Source organism: Carassius gibelio, chromosome B16, assembly GCF_023724105.1.
Source record: "Carassius gibelio isolate Cgi1373 ecotype wild population from Czech Republic chromosome B16, carGib1.2-hapl.c, whole genome shotgun sequence".
In the NCBI taxonomy this organism is placed as follows: Eukaryota; Metazoa; Chordata; class Actinopteri; order Cypriniformes; family Cyprinidae; genus Carassius; species Carassius gibelio.
Window position 1 is genome coordinate 11396287 of NC_068411.1, and position 14478 is coordinate 11410764.

Below are 14478 nucleotides of genomic sequence, written 5' to 3' on the forward strand. Positions count from 1 at the left end.
TTGCTTATATATATATATATATATATATATATATATATATATATATATATATATATATATATATATATATATATATATATATATATATATATATATATATATATATATATATATATATATATTAAAGATTCATTCCTGGATATTGAGTATGGACTTTTCCACAGCAGAGTGCGTAAAGAGAGAGAACACCTTGTCAGCTATTTGTCATGCAAGGTATACGACCATCAAGACAACTCAATCTCGCTCATCTCACAGTTCCTAAATCACCCAGTGACCCTGAAACGGTGAACACCTCTGTAATAGTCAGTCAGTGAAGTGTGATGAGCTCTGAAGCTGGACCCTCCTGAGCCAGTCTGTGATTAATTCAATGAGATTCTGCCTCATGCAGCACATTCTTGATTTGCAGTGCAATCACCGAGCTCTGTTATGGTCTATGCATTAGCCCCTGTCCGGACACAACATTACATGCTTCCATTTGCAAAAAAGAGATTTAAGGTCATTTGAGTACCACTTTGAAAAAAAAATTTTTTTTTAAATGACAACAACAACAGCAATAATAATAATAATAATAATAATAATAATAATAATAATAATAATACTAATAATAATAATAATTATTATTATTATTATAGCTTTTAAATAAAAAATAAATAAAATCTTTTTAGCTGAACATTTTTGCCAAAACAGACCTTTTGTTTTACATAAAGATTGAATGGGAAGATCAACAAATACATTAATAATAAAATAATTAGGGCTGTCAAATGATTAAAATTTTTAATCAAATTAATCAGAATTTTCAGTGGATTAATCATGATTAATCACTATTTGAAATTACACCTGAATCGTAACCATTTTTTTTTTCTGAAATGCGTACCAAAAGATAAATAACAGGACACAGATACATAATTTTCATGTATTGATTCATCAATATGTGGTTCTTTTTTTCTGAATTTCAAAAGTTTAACATTTACTTAGATCAATTTTACCTGAGCACTATATCAAACCATGCCATTTAACTACAGATAGTGTAAGAGTTTTAGGTGAACCAGTGGTTAAATATAGCCACATATCTATGAAATTATGCATAGAGAAACTCGAAAGAATGAACTCAGAAACACAAACGTGCCCTCTGCACTCTGGGCACTCTTGTTTTTGGGAGGTGTTCATTTGCTCTGCCACAGTACTTTAGGATCAATATTTTCACGTTCTGAAGGCTTCAAGGGCCAGTAAAAACAAGTAAAAATGCATATGCTTTTCCAAACAGCTGTAATTTTCGCTGCATTGCATGTATGCGTTCTGCGCATGGGCAGTGTGAAACACAGGACGTTATAACAGGAAGAAGCTCCAGCGTATCAACTACCAAAGTTGTCTCTGTTTATCGAGCTTGGCATGAATGTATTTGAGAGTAACTGGGGTAAAACCTTAAGCTTCTTCAGTGTTTTCGTCGCGGCGCTCGCCGCTGTTTTTTACTATCTTGAGAATTCAGAGATCGACGAGACTTTCCTGACCTGAATAATATGTGACACTGCGCATGCGTGAAATGCGTAAAAAATTTTGACGTAATTAACAACAAACAACTAATTAACATCGTTAACGCGCTATTTTTGACAGCCCTAAAAATAATCAATAATTATTTAACTTAATCCATAAGAAAACCAGCATTAAAGTCAAGTAATCTTCTTTAGTTGTGACACAATTTCAAGTATTATATTTCAACAAAAGTGGTAAAAATGGCACACATATAACTATATAATAAAAATAAAAAAATCTGTAGTTCTGCTCATGGAACATGGGAAAATGGCAGAGATGTTTTTAAATATTTTACCTTTTTAAAGTTGCATCTGTATAGTTGCAAATTCTTCTTTAAAGGAATAGTTCCCCTAAAAAAGAAAAACTGCTGAAAATGTACTCACCTTGCTGGCGTCTACATCAAGGGGTGAGCAAATTTTCCGTAAGTTGTCATTTTTGGGTGAACTATTCCTTTAGTGTTCACACTGCACATAACAAAATAGTTACCTTCTAATAGTTATATATGGTTATAAATGCAGTTTCTTGGCACCATGAATTTAATTTGAAAAGCTGACGGGATTATTGCGATAAACCAAACAGAGACCAGAAATCATTATTTCTTATTTCTGGTTTAGTATTATCTAGTGCCACTTGTTTTGTAATGTGTTCGTTTTTTTTTTTTTTTTCAAGACAGTAATATTAATGTGGATTTTACATCAGATCAGAGCCTATTTTCTTATCAGACACTTTTCGCCCGTATGTAAATTATAGTGTGCAAATGAGTTGACCGGTATAACCTCTGCTGTGCAGATGTCCTCATTCAACCTCTTTATCACCCTCATGGTGTTGAAGCAACCTGAATAACCTTCATTATATTTTCAGTATGTATGTCTGTATGTCTGTTGTACAGTTTATATTGTTCATTATTTAAACATTTTTGGTACCATGACAATTTTTGATTTTGAGATCAAGTCATGACCCAAAAACAAAACTAAAAACAAAACTAAAAAAGTCACGGTCACTTTTATATATGTGTATATATATATATATATATATATATATATATATATATATATATATATATATATATATATATATATATATATATATATATATATATATAATTCCACAAAATACTTAATGTACTTGCTAAAGAAGATCGATTTAACTTAAAATATGAGTTTGGAAAAACAACCAGTCTAACTGTCAAAAACTAATGGGCACAACTACAACTACTGATGTGGAGAAAAGTCAAAAATGCTTTGCAGCTGGTAGCATTATTATTATTTTAAGATAACATATGTATGTATGTATGTATTTATTTCAGTGTATGACACACCCATTATAAAATTATGTCAGAGCTAAAGAAGAACTAAAGAATGGTGTCAGAACTTTTGTGTAATCTTGGATGAACTTAATGGTAGAAAATACACACAAAACACACAACATACTAAGCTTTAGTGAAATAATTAAGCTTTAGTCTCCCACTTTACCTATATTCACCTTGCATGATTTTAAATACAAAGAAGCACCATGTACAATTATGTATAATTTATTCATTTTCTATAAAAAAAATATATATTTTGAGGCCAGAGGGGGAAGGGGGAAATCACACTTTTCCATAGATGGCTATTGCATTTACTTGGAATCTACACAGAGGAATGCACTGTAATTAGTAGGAAATCTAATTTATTAGACTATTGTTTATATTTTTGGAAATGGCCAATAAATCACAAATATGGGCATGGTTTCCTAACTGAAAGGCGGCTCAGTTAACTGGGACAAAAAAAGCTTCAGCAGAGATTTTGCTAAATGTGTTGTAGGCCAAATGTGAAGAATCATGCAGTAAAGGGCAGAATATGCAATCTAGCCACTGTAAGAAACTAATTTTTGTAAATGAACTGTGGAACAGTATCTTGAAACGAATGATGTCACCCCCTAAATTTACAAAGCTGTCCACAGTGTATGTATATATTACCATAACATAAATCTGGATTTGATTGAGAAGTGCACTTAAAATACAGGAAATACCATTACACTGTAATGATGGAAAACTAATGAGGACAGGTCTGAGATGGCTTGGGCAAATAAAGAAAGCCTTTCAAATAAAATGATAAAGGATTTGTCCCATGAAGTTATGAAATCAAATTATGCCATCTGGGTTTCAGGAATTAGTCAACGAAGAGACAAACCTTTTTTTTTTTTTTTGTTAGAATGTGAATAATAATAATGATAATAATAATAATGATAATAATGCTCAAGTTTGTTGGGTTTAGTAAACTATTTTGTAAGGCCCTTTGTTATAGAGGCTGTCTTATAATTTCATCATTAAATAAACTGAATTAGGAAATAGTCTCCTTTCCCCATGCATACACAACAACTTGACAAAAAAATGGCACCCCTTACCCCCTCACCATTTTAACATCAATGCCTAAAGTAAATGTTTGTCTTTAATGAAGAGTTAATTACAGAAAATTTGAAATAACTAACATTTTTGTTCTATTTTTTATTTATTAAGCGAAAGTTAAGGAAGCAGCAGTGTTCTGTAAGGATTCTCCAATTATTCTTTAAAACTAAGTGGATGAATTACAAACAAAAAGTGTCTATATGCCAGCAGTCTGCCATGCTGCAGACAGCAAGTTCAGTCTCTATCTCTAATCCCCTTTTAAGCACATGACGCACTGGAGCCAGTCGGGTACAGTGTCAAGTCGCAGGGCTGCCACATTCTTCCCTTTGTTCCAATCTTTAGAGCTCAGACGCTTAGGTGACTTTTTAAGGAGATCTCATGTTTGAAACATTGAATTATTATCAGCGCGTAATAGAAATGGAATTCTCTGCAACTTTCCCTTCTTCTCTATAATGATGCAGGCTCCTCTGGAAAGCCTCGCCTTGCGCATCAGAAAGAAGTTTTCATTTGTATTCTTGAGATGTTGGAAAAATGGAATACAAATTGAATATCAGCTGGAATGAAGGATGTTTGTAGGTTAAGGGAGCACACACTGCTAATTTGAGGCAAATGTTGAATGGTGCGCTCATTACCCATGACCATCACACAAGAAAACAATATAACGAAACCTCTCAGCCATTCAGAGGGATCAAAAACCAGCATGCTCAAAGATGACTATGATTTTAGAAAAAAGTTTTACTTATACCCATCTATGTCATTGATTGAAACTTTTATGCAGGGTTATCTTGCCCTGAGGTTCATGGACCTGTCGGCAACAACTCAGCACTTGAGTGAGTCAGATGAGGGAAGGACTTCTTCAAATCCCATAAACACTTAACTCAATATGATATTAAAATGGCTGTTCTGTGCACATGGTGCACGCACCATTCCAAAGGCAGTAGATTGGGACTACACATGCCCCTTTTTTTTGTGGTGTTTCTTGTACAGCTCCATCTGTGCTTCGATTTCCCAGAAAGCCAGGCGGGGCCCCGGAGCCTCGGTTTGGTCCTGTAATTATGTGAGCCTGGTTAGCCACATACCATCCGTCACTGCCACGGCTCTTGACAAACCCATCATTTACTGCACGTCCACATGTAGACGCAGGAACCGCAGCTCTGCAGACGCAGGGACACAGATGTCAGGGTTGGTGAGGGCCAGGGCCCTGGTGATGGTGCTCCAGTTGGGGTGGAAAATGTAGTAGTCCTACAGGAGCTCCTGTTGGCAGTTAGCCTGTTGGACTACAGGCTTTTCTCGACCTTTGTGTGGAAAAATAAACTGCGGACCCCAAGAGTCCATCGGAAAGCCTGGTTCAGCACTGGAGGCTGACAAAGACGGCAGAGCAATGCTATTCTTGGTCAGAACTGAGTATAACTAACAGTTTTATTGTTGGATGCTTGCTAATTTCATTCTACATATCATAGGGTGACAGCTTTAGCACTGAAAATATATTTTCAAAAATAACTTAATGTAATAAAAGCAACTTAATATGTTTTTGCTGACAATCAGTTTTACTGAGTTTCCGGTGGAAGGAATTTCCATCTGTCTGTTATTTAGAGAAAAAGTGAAAGAGTGCATTTGGTGTTGTAACTCTTTTAATTGAAATGAGACACTGCTCATAAACTAGATTCAGTGCCAGGGGGCTTCATTCATTTTCTTGGATCCTACATGATATAGCTGCACTTGTGCCAAAAAGGAAATCTTTTGGGAGGAAAATTAAGATCATGTTTACAGTGGCGGGATTTACATTAACTGCTCAAATGAGCAAGGGCCCCGTAGAAGAGATAATTATAAGATTATTATGCTGTGGAAATTTTAATTAACATTCAGCCACAGGACACTGAAAACCTTTTAGCCTTTTTCTGCATCAAAAATTATAAGGCCAGCTGTCAGTGGCAGCCAGTATTAGCAACCCATTCTCACTCCAAAGGCGTCAAAAACCGAAGCATGGTCAAGCGCCCCTAGCGTCACTTTTATGACGCCAAATGTGCCTCTCGGCGTCGACTATCGAAGCACTACGACCTTCATTGCTTTCAGTGGGAAACTTTTGGCGTCAGAATTCGACACGAGGACATGAGATGTTTATCGCTATGAAATCACGTTCAAGAAGTCTCATTCAGCACACATCGCGCGATACTTGCTATCAGTTCCACAGTTTGGGTGAGTAGTCGTATATACGCTCTTTTAATGCCTTTTATCAAATGTATTCTGTCTTCTTTATTAATCAGATTAGTGCCATATGTTTAATCGCTGTATTATATCGGTCATCCGCGGCTGTCTTTGAGTTTCATTGCGTTTAAATAAATGAACACAGCTGCTAATTAGTGTGATTAAACTCTATCTGTCACGTGACGTGCCATAGACCTTCGATCCGTTTTATATTATTATTAATTTCAGGATCAATGATGTAAGTTGTATTTGTAGTAAAATCATGGTAATCACGACACAATAGTAATAAATGAAATGTGAAGTTAAAACACAGTAAATGGGACATTAGTAACTGTAACTGTAGTTTTACTATGATATATTAATAATCAATACAACAATACAATAATCACCAAACCAGCTATGTTTGTATCACTGTAATGTTAGTGTTTTTATGTGCTTTTATATGACAGATATCACAGTAATCATGTGTTCTGTACCATGCTTTTAATACCTTTTAATGTGAATCCAAAAAAAAAAAAAAAAATCAAATTAAAAATAAATAATAAAACATGTATTTTTCCATCTTGCAGTTCATTCATATCAGTTTATATATATATATATATATATATATATATATATATATATATATATATATATATATATATATATTTATTTTTATATACATATATATATATATATATATATATATATATATATATATATAAATATTTTGCTCACAGATCATTATTAACATTCTGTATATAATTCAATTTTATTTTCTCTCCCCTTTTTTATTATTTTTATTTTTAGCTGAAAAGACGTAAAGGCAGTCAGCCCAGTGGTGTTTCTGGAGAGGGATTCCTTCAGAAATGGAGAAGACAGAAAGCTGCGGAGGCAGATATTTGCAGCAGTAAGTCTGTGATAGTTTGTCTCTTTTATCAAAAATTCCTGCTGTTATAATTTGTACAGCATTTGTTGTTTCTTAAACTGTTGCACTGTCCAAATACCCACACTTGCCATCTTTTCACTTGACCACTTGATTACTTATTTGAAGTCTTTCCTGTATTTGGCCTAGTGTTCGAGTGAGCATGATGACCACGAGTGTGTGTCGAACTTTTCATGACCTGATGACTGTGTTTCCCCAATCCTGATCCTGGAGAACCCCAGCACTGCACGGTTTTGGTGTCTCTCTTATCTGCCTTGGAGTCTTCACTGATGAGCTGATGAGTTGAATCAGGTGTGTTTGATCAGGGAGACATCTCAAATGTGCAGTGTTGGGCTTCTCCAGGACCAGGATTGGGAGCCACTGCCTTATGGGACACTTATGTGTTTAAAGAGAATTTTAATATCTAATTATCAATATTTCACATACTGTACATTGGACAGCTTTCCGTGACCTCTTGTGAGATCTCGGCAAAAAGTCTGACGATTTATTCCAAAACATGATGCATGATGGGATACACTAAGCTTTGTATAGCGCTCCAGAGCAGTATTGGAGAGGTTTAGTGTGTGTTAAGGACGCTGTGCTTTGGCATTATTAAGACCGGGGACAGTCTTGTGCACACACTGTCACGTACACACACTCTCAAGTGGCCAAGACTGCAAGTGTGGGTATCTGGACAGGGTCAAAGTCTTAAAAATGATCCCTAAACACATCACAGTCTTAATAATCCAGTTTAACACTTGTATGATATTGTACAAGCCCCAGGACTGTCTCATCTGACACTATCAAAGAATTCATATGACTATAGCTTGTTATTAATTACTTGCTTTCAATAATGGATTCATTTAACATTTAATTATACAGCATCTTTACAGAGGTGTAATGTACAAGTTGCACGTAATTAATAATATTTCCTTCCTTCTGTCTTACAGGATTTTTTCCAGATAATGCTGTTCTTCTTTTTCAGGTCTAAAATATCGAGCTCAACAGCTATTTTAAGAGCCAACCCTCACAAACCTTCCTAAAAACTAAGAGCTATTACTGAGTCTCAGCGAATCTTGCCATGATCAGCTCTTCCCAGGTACATTTGTTTACTCCAAAAATGCTCTGGTCTGAATCTTACTTTAAATTAACTTAATTATGTTTAATGAGCAATATTAATTGCACAGAGAGTAAGTAGAGATTATCTTGTTTCACAGAAGAGAAGGAAGACCAAGGATATGATTTGCTCAGGATGAGGAATGAAGATGGCCATCTTGAGCTCAAACAAACAGAAGTCCTCTGGTATGTGTGTGTTGAAGCAATGTTATACAACATTTTATAATGATCTCTCACATAACTGGTCATGTCAGCCTTGATTTCGTTTTATACTATTACAATTACAGCATGTTAGCAAAGTGTGACTGGACATTTTTAATATTATGTTTTTAAAAACACACCACCTGTTTTATTAGCAGACAAGTGTCATGAAATTGGTTTAGTTGATATAAACACCAATTGACATTATTTCATTGTTTTGTAAATGTTATGTTATTAATTGTGAATTGATAGTTGATTGGTTTGAAGCCAGGCATTACACTGCACAGACTAAAACACATTTGTGAGAGAAGTCAGGAACTTTGGAGAAAGATTCTAGAGGAAAAAAACACATTTACTGCAACAACAGATGAATTCTAGAGTCTCTGAGAACTACACATGCTAATGTCTCATGAGCAAGACCTTTGCTTCTGTAACTTTTTCTTAATTCTTGCAGAATGACATATTTATTGCAGTATTTTTATTTGTACAGATGATCTCATCAGCCAAATGAGGGGTTTTGACCAAGTGATGCTCTTGAAAGGAGTGAAAGAAGAGGATGTGGTAAATTGTCTTCAGAGAAAAGCTTCTCAAAAGATCTTAAAACAGCTTGAAGAATGGTAAGTGTACAGTACTACAAGGGTCATAGTTACTCACCCTGCTAAAACCACACAGAACATAAGCTGCGCTCTCTGTCCATTAAACAACTTCTTCTGCATTGTTTGTTTCACTTTGACCAGGTCTGGGATCTTAGGACTGAGAGATCATCTGGCTGAGAACAAGCTACACCTCATCAGTGCTGGACATCAACCACAAACTGTTTCCAGACACGAGAGAAGAAGATCACGATGGGGAGATGAAACCAGTTTAGATGTGATGATGGGAATCATTATTTTCTGAAACAGTATCACATGTCTTATATGTATCACATGATCTGTATCACAGTTGACTGGATGGGACTGTGTGACTTTTAAGGACATTTCATCACTCATCTGTGTTAACTGATTTATATATGAGGTTAATGTATCTTTGATGATAATTATTTTCATTGAATCTTATTTGTCTTGATGCTACTTTATCAACTTTATAGTCTATGCTTCAATAAAATGAAAATGGTGAATATTGTGTTCTGAAGATTCTTGGTAAATACATCATTTTACTAGGTAGGCTCATATGTGTTTATTTTAGACTTGGAAAAACGACATATTAATTATTGGGATTATTTTTTTATTTAAGACATGAACATTTTTGATCGGATTAATAACATCTGGGACATCAGTACACCAGAAAGTAATTTTTTTATATTTTAGTAACAAATATGCACATTTTTTGTGAAATACAGGGAGTTACAAGATTAATTATTCTGCATTACAAGATGGTGCCATGGGCTTTATTGTTACAAACACTTGAGGGATAACTGAGAATGTAGCAGGAATGATCAACGTGGATCTTGTACTGCATTAAAACCAAGAGCACGCACATTACTGATGTCCAGCACATGAGGAGCAAGATACGGGGGTGAGGAGGACATTTTTACACTGATTTCGGCTAATTAGTTATATATAATGCTAATATATATATATATATATATATATATATATATATATATATATATATATATATATATATATATATAAAAATTAATATTCTTAGCACTGCATGAATTTGTCCTTGTGTAATAGTGAAGTATCACAATGTGTATACATTGTCCTTGATTACTGCTTTACAGTGGGGAATAGATAATGGCAAGTTGTTGCAGGTTCATCCATTATATTTCTTGCCATTTACTTCAAAAATCAAAGAAATAATCTATTATTTTCATTATTAAATCATTTCTTTATAATTTTTCCATGTTTCATCAGATGGCCTCACAATGTCCTGTCAAAAGGTATAATAGCCATGATGAATAGAATAGAAAACAGAGGACTGTGAAAACTGTCAGATATAAATGTGACTCAGCTCAGTTTGTTGTTCATGATGAGGAGAATACATATATGTAGGTTTTACTGCCCTGCTACCCCCAAGGGCCCAGTAGCACCCCCCGGAAGAGCCCAAAACTGTACATTTCAAATGGCTGTAAATCAGAGTCCAATTAACATATCAAAGAGAAAATGGGCAGGATTATTACTTATGCTATGCTGATAAAATAATGTTGAGCTCAGTTTTCAGAAATAAGTGGAAAGCTGGCATAAAAGCATTTTAAATATTGCTCACTGTAAAATACCACATTTCAGCCTGCCTCTCAAATATATCATAGAGGTTTGCACAATAAACATATTTAGATATCCAGTTTACCTTAAAATAAATAATTTATTTAGTTTCGTTAATAAAAAGTTTTAAACTACATTACCCACAAGCCTCCGTCGTTCTATCTATAGAAAGGCAACACTAGGGGGCTGTTTTTGTAGTTCATTGAAGTTATGCTTAGGGTTAGGATTAGGATCTCGCTAAAGATGTCATTTTTCTCAAGATAGCAACACTTCATTGTTGACTTAATATATTACTAATGTGATGATAGGAGCAAAACATACTTTTTAACATGATGCGCTGTTTAATATGGGTTAAAAGATAGTCCAACCACAGACTGTCCTGAAAAGTCATAGCCAATGACATCAAAGCTGAGCAGCAGCGTCACACTTCCTTATCCATGTATGACAGATGTCTTTCGTTTTTCGGCTGAAGGGATAGATTCGGTTAACAGTAGATTAAGCTTGCTACTTATTAGATTCTGTTTTATTAACGTCTTCACCTTCCTCCGTTGTTCAGCTTGACAAAAATTGGGCAATATTGATGTGCACATGCCCAGCAGTCGCAGTTGTATCCAACAGATAGATTCCTCTCATTAAATATAAGACACATTTTTAAGATTTGTATATTTTTTTTTTTGACCAAAGACAAATATATTTACTAATCAAATGACTTGCTTCTAAAATTTACATTGTATATTACATTGTGTTTTAAAGTTAAAATTGTTCACATTTGTGTTTCTGTGATTTACCATTCTCTACCATTTGAACCCTAGGAATAAAAACAGAAATTATAAATTAATGAATGAATGAATGAACAAATAAATACATAAAGCATAATAAACATGCATATTTTTGTAAGGATCTTCCATTATTTATTGATATGTCAAACTCATTTAAAGACAACATGCCCAAATTACTACACTGCATCCTCTGTCACCAAGCTCGTTTTTGCCACCATAAAGAATAAAAAGGCAGTTATGTTGTAAACATTAACTATTTTCAGTATGCAAATGAAAATGCTTTTATTAAAAAACAAAACAGTAAATACAGTATGTCTTTCAGAGAACACTGGAAAAAGATCAATTTTATTAAAAAAATTAAATTGACCAAAATGTTATACAACACAATGTAAATGTTTCAAACTCACAAAAAAACACCATGAAGACATGCATGTCAAGTGTGCAATATCATCCATAAAACTCAATCAGCACAGCATCAAATAAACACTGATTGTCTGAACAATGGAAGACAGAGAAAGTGTTCAGGAAAACAAACACCTGCTAGCTTTGACAATAACATCATGAATTCACTTCATGACTGGAGCTAGGGGATGACTGTGTATGAATATCTCCTTTACTAAAACTCTTAATTAAAGTCTAAAAAGTTCACTGTATGAAGCTTGAAAAAGAGAACAAAATGCTTTATCAATACGAAAAATACTATTTTTAACTATTGTTTTCATCACTGGTTCTGTAATGTATTCATTATGAGCTTATAAATAAAACAAAGTTACATCTTCTGCAAAAATCAAACCACTGCAAAGTCTAATCACTGATCCAGGGACCATATCTGTGTGTGTGGGGGATAAAGAGTTAACGAGGTGAGTCCTTGTGCATGATGGAGAACTGCAGTGTTATCCTCAAACAATCCTGTAAAACAGAAATATTACATTACATTCAACTTATACATTACACTGTGTTTTGTTTAGACCATAAAAGCAGCCTCTGTAAAGATGCTGTAAAATTAAATGTTAAATGAATCCATTATTGAAAGCAAGTAATTAATAACAAGCTATAGTCATATGAATTCTTTTGATAGTGTCAGATGAGACCGTCCTGGGGCTTGTACAATATCATACAAGTGTTAAACTGGATTATTAAGACTGTGATGTGTTTAGTACAGTATGTGAAATATTGATAATTAGATATAAAAAATCTCTTTAAACACATAAGTGTCCCATAAGGCAGTGGCTCCCAATCCTGGTCCTGGAGAACCCCAACACTGCACATTTGAGATGTCTCCCTGATCAAACACACCTGATTCAACTCATCAGCTCATCAGTGAAGACTCCAAGGCAGATAAGAGAGACACCAAAACCGTGCAGTGCTGGGGTTCTCCAGGATCAGGATTGGGAAACACAGTCATCAGGTCATGAAAAGTTCGACACACACTCGTGGTCATCATGCTCACTCGAACACTAGGCCAAATACAGGAAAGACTTCAAATAAGTAATCAAGTGGTCAAGTGAAAAGATGGCAAGTGTGGGTATTTGGACAGTGCAACAGTTTAAGAAACAACAAATGCTGTACAAATTATAACAGCAGGAATTTTTGATAAAAGAGACAAACTATCACAGACTTACTGCTGCAAATATCTGCCTCCGCAGCTTTCTGTCTTCTCCATTTCTGAAGGAATCCCTCTCCAGAAACACCACTGGGCTGACTGCCTTTACGTCTTTTCAGCTAAAAATATAAATAATAAAAAAGGGGAGAGAAAATAAAATTGAATTATATACAGAATGTTAATAATGATCTGTGAGCAAAATATTTATATATATATATATAAACTGATATGAATGAACTGCAAGATGGAAAAATACATGTTTTATTATTTATTTTTAATTTGATTTTTTTTTTTTTTTGGATTCACATTAAAAGGTATTAAAAGCATGGTACAGAACACATGATTACTGTGATATCTGTCATATAAAAGCACATAAAAACACTAACATTACAGTGATACAAACATAGCTGGTTTGGTGATTATTGTATTGTTGTATTGATTATTAATATATCATAGTAAAACTACAGTTACAGTTACTAATGTCCCATTTACTGTGTTTTAACTTCACATTTCATTTATTACTATTGTGTCGTGATTACCATGATTTTACTACAAATACAACTTACATCATTGATCCTGAAATTAATAATAATATAAAACGGATCGAAGGTCTATGGCACGTCACGTGACAGATAGAGTTTAATCACACTAATTAGCAGCTGTGTTCATTTATTTAAACGCAATGAAACTCAAAGACAGCCGCGGATGACCGATATAATACAGCGATTAAACATATGGCACTAATCTGATTAATAAAGAAGACAGAATACATTTGATAAAAGGCATTAAAAGAGCGTATATACGACTACTCACCCAAACTGTGGAACTGATAGCAAGTATCGCGCGATGTGTGCTGAATGAGACTTCTTGAACGTGATTTCATAGCGATAAACATCTCATGTCCTCGTGTCGAATTCTGACGCCAAAAGTTTCCCACTGAAAGCAATGAAGGTCGTAGTGCTTCGATAGTCGACGCCGAGAGGCACATTTGGCGTCATAAAAGTGACGCTAGGGGCGCTTGACCATGCTTCGGTTTTTGACGCCTTTGGAGTGAGAATGGGTTGGTATTAGACAATAACAACATGTTTCAAGACAATTGTTATTGTTCTTTTCTGTTAATTATAGGAAATAAAACTGTGACATTTACCATGAGAAATCTACAGTGAGGAAAACAACAACAACAACAAAACCCCCAACATATTAGGTTATACAGATTTAAATTTAGAGTAAAACATTGATACATTCAAATACAAACACACATGACACTAGAATAATTAAATAATAGTTACTTTAACAGAAGATGTAACAAAATCCTGATAAGAAACAAACAAACAAACAAACAAACAAAATTTTTACTTTTGTCTATTAAGTTTTTCCCCCAGTTTTTTACCTTAACTTTAACCAATTAACAGGTTCACCTAACCTTTTTTTTTACAGTTAAAATGAAAATACTCTTTAATTGCCCAATGGATTAAAATGCACAGACACACATTATTGATTTACTTTAAAAGAAAAGTGACAAGCAAAAGTTTTGTATTCACATGTTT

The 14478-nt window shown here is 34.2% G+C and overlaps 2 long non-coding RNA genes across 3 annotated transcripts; one reads left to right on the plus strand and one right to left on the minus strand.

The window, feature by feature from the left end:
- Positions 1-5864: 5864 nt before the first annotated feature.
- LOC127974922 (uncharacterized) lies at positions 5865-9459 on the plus strand. 2 transcript variants are annotated; one of them, XR_008157410.1, is made up of 6 exons: positions 5865-6112; positions 6911-7010; positions 7976-8124; positions 8243-8327; positions 8833-8959; positions 9080-9459. It is a non-coding gene; the product is annotated as an uncharacterized LOC127974922 (long non-coding RNA). The 2 variants fall into 2 exon arrangements; XR_008157409.1 differs by having other exon boundaries at positions 8011-8124.
- A 1841-nt stretch (positions 9460-11300) lies between these two features.
- Positions 11301-14000, minus strand: LOC127974924 (uncharacterized). Its single transcript, XR_008157412.1, has 4 exons — positions 13745-14000; positions 12951-13050; positions 12625-12785; positions 11301-12237 (listed from the first exon to the last, which is right to left on the minus strand). It is a non-coding gene; the product is annotated as an uncharacterized LOC127974924 (long non-coding RNA).
- Between the last annotated feature and the right edge of the window lie 478 nt (positions 14001-14478).